The 3314-nt window shown below is 35.5% G+C and overlaps 1 pseudogene; it reads right to left on the reverse strand.

Moving 5' to 3' along the window:
* Nucleotides 1–652: 652 nt before the first annotated feature.
* LOC112468486 lies at nucleotides 653–1685 on the reverse strand (annotated as a pseudogene).
* Nucleotides 1686–3314: the final 1629 nt, after the last annotated feature.

Raw genomic sequence — 3314 nt, forward strand, 5'->3', positions numbered from 1 at the left:
ATTTTCTATTTTGTTCAGCTCGTAATTTTTTATGTAAAAATTACCAAACTCACAGAAACTAAAAAATAATAGTAACTTTTTGAAAGTAGAAATTTCAAGCTTTAAAATCCTTTTTTAAAATGTAAATTTTGTTTATTTTTAACAAAGTTACAGCTGCTTGAATTTTGCCTATTTTTAAAGATAAATTTAGTATTCCTTTAATTTTTGTGGGAAGTGTAGATTACTTAAAAGAATTGGTAATTTGTCAGAGAAAAATATCTAATTTGTGAAAGTTAGTATTTAGGTAAATATGAATTTATTTCTTTTATAAACTGGTAATTAGTAAAAATAAATTCTTTATTATTAAAATAACTAATAGATAGTTTTTAAAAAACTAGCATGGCCCGTCTCGGCTTCGCCCGAGATTAGAGTGTGGCCAATCAATATCATTTCCAAAATTTATTAAAAATTATGAAACTGTTTACGTTTTTTACCCGACAAATTATTTCTACCGTTGTCCGACTCTCACCGCGAGAAGCTCTACGTCGAGATCAGTCCAGAAATACGGAAATTCAATGAAATTAGAAAAATTAATATACATTTTTTCTTTTTTATTGAACGTGTTCATGTTCATCCCGAAAACATTTTAAACTGTTCTTCTAATTTTATTTATTTAATCGAGTACTTGAGGATACACGATATTTTTTGTTTTTCCGTTTGGTGCGTAAACGAATAAATCATAAAGTTTTCCGACGCGTGAGCAGCCCACATACAATTGTCCATGTGAGAAGCACGGATTCTCCAAATATAGCCCACACACTTGCAGCGATTGTCCTTGTGCTTTGTTGATCGTCATTGCAAAAGCGAGTCGCACCGGAAACTGCAAACGTTTAAATTCAAATGGCATATCTGTTGGGATCATTGGAATACGTGGCAACAGTACATCTTCCCCCTTAAATTTCCCATTCAAAATTGTAGCTTCAATGACATTGTTCATCATTTTTTTCACCGAAAGTCTTGTACCGTTGCAAAGTCTTGGTGAATTGATGTTTCGGAGAAGAATGATAGGCACGCCAATTTTCAATGTTAAACTGTGCGGTGGCATACCAGGCAAATCTAACGAATTCAAGAATTCCGTTGGGTAATTGACAATTAACCTCGTTTTGATTCATTACAGTATCAATGGACTTATACGTTGTCGCTTCGCCTGGTATTCCGTTTTGAATGCTAAAGTTGATGGCATTTACATCATTGTTCCTAGCTGCTAATATTACACGTGCACTAAGCCAGTGATGATTTTTGTAATTACACGCGATATTTGGGAAAACTTTGAAAATCAATTCTTCTTTGGTTGATGTCATCTTACAAAAGTTTGTTGACAACGTGATACATTGTGTAGATCTATCAATTTCCATCTTCCCATTTCCAATATCCAACAATTGTTTTGCGAAACCTTCGGCGGATGCATCATTTTGTAATTGAACACGCATATTGATTTTTAAAGTCAATTTCTTTACATGTCGCCATAAAACTGATGATTTGAGACATGCATTAATTTCATCAGCGGGGGTTGAACGTGATATAACTGGCAGAGTTTGTCGAAAATCACCAGACAATAAAATTAGTGCTCCACCGAAGGGCTGTCCATTTCTTCTCAAATCTTTTAATGTACGATCAAGCGCTTTCAATGCTTTTTTATGAGCCATTGTGCATTCGTCTCATATGATAAGTTTACATTTTTTAAGAACTGCCCATTCCGGAATTTTTAGTGATATTGCATGTTGGCGTATCAGTGATTTGCAAATTCAACGGCAATTTTAGTGCTGAATGCGCTGTTCGACCACCATCCAAAAGCGTTGCCGCAATTCCAGATGATGCAATTGCCAGTGCAATTTTATTCCGTGATCGAATGGTTGCCAAAATGAGTAAAATAAGAAAAGTTTTGCCTGTACCTCCAGGCGCATCTATGAAGTACAAATCGCCGCTTTGATTTGTAATTGCTTGCATTATTGTGTCGTATACAATTCGTTGTTCTGGAACCAATTTCGGAAGATTCGTTTCAACAAATGTACCCAAATCATCAATATCGAAGTGTATTTCACGTTGTAAATCACGATCATAAACGTCATTTGCAAATCGATTCGGAGCACACATACCCAAATTTACCAGTCCTTTGTTAGCGATTACTAAACATATATCCTCAATCAAAACCAACGCTTCATTATACACGTTTGGTGTGAATTGCATATCTTTATTGTGATTTGTTGATTGTAAACGACGTAAGATGTCTTCACTTATATAATCTTTGTATTTTTCCCAAAGATCTTTCGGATTTGAAGAAAAACACATTGTCAATATTATCGCAAATAACATACGTATTTGCTGTGGTTGAGCAGTATTCGATGCATCATCGAGTGTTGTGTCCCAATGTGCATCGTTTTCAAGAAGATTCAATTTTTGGCAAGCTTCTCGATATAGGTCGTACATAATTCACCATTTACTGTTCTCAGTTCTTGGAACGATTTCGGTCGACGTACGTTAACTAACAGTAATCGCAAGTAAAAACATTCTTGATTGTTAGGATGAACTGTGTACAGACGGCCTAACGCGTTGGATGAATATAAATTCGAATGTCCTTCAACTGGTTTGCCTTGTTTACGACGTTGAAACTTTTTCGCTGATGCATTCCATGTGTAGTATTTTGGCACTTCTGAATAAAGTAGTGTTCTTGCGAACAAATCGTCTATGCACAATGAGAAGAACGCAGTTAACGTTGTATGCGGTGGGGATAATGCTCTTGCATGTACATTTTCTATTGTGAAATACACGCGCTGTCCATTTTCAAAATGTACTGCCAAATGAATAACTGTTGGATGACGTTCATGAATTGGAAATGAGAAAATACGCCAAACAGCTTCATTGCTACTAATGTAGCGTCTCAATTGATATCGTTCGATTTCATCGATTGGTGCAAATGCATTTTCCACTCCAAAAACTGCCATATCGCTTCCTTTGTTGACATATTTGCAAATGTATTTAATCGATTTCACCGAATTGCAGTACTCGACATTTATATGTGCTTTGAACGTTTTGAGAGTAATGGTGAATACGGCACAACCCAACGATTATCGACCTCAATATTATTGTTACGAACTTTTATAGTGATCAATTTACCACTATCATTAGTTGATCTTCGACGATATTGTGGATATCCATCATTTCCAGTGATAGTTTCGGAGTGTAAGTCTCTTGGATAGCGTTTCGTGCATTTTCCATCCTTCATGCACGGAGAATTGTTGTTGATCGCCCCACATGGACCATGAATATTGTTTTTG

The sequence above is a fragment of the Temnothorax curvispinosus genome, unplaced genomic scaffold (assembly GCF_003070985.1).
Source record: "Temnothorax curvispinosus isolate PA1 unplaced genomic scaffold, ASM307098v1 QBEX01018537.1, whole genome shotgun sequence".
Lineage (NCBI taxonomy): Eukaryota > Metazoa > Arthropoda > Insecta > Hymenoptera > Formicidae > Temnothorax > Temnothorax curvispinosus.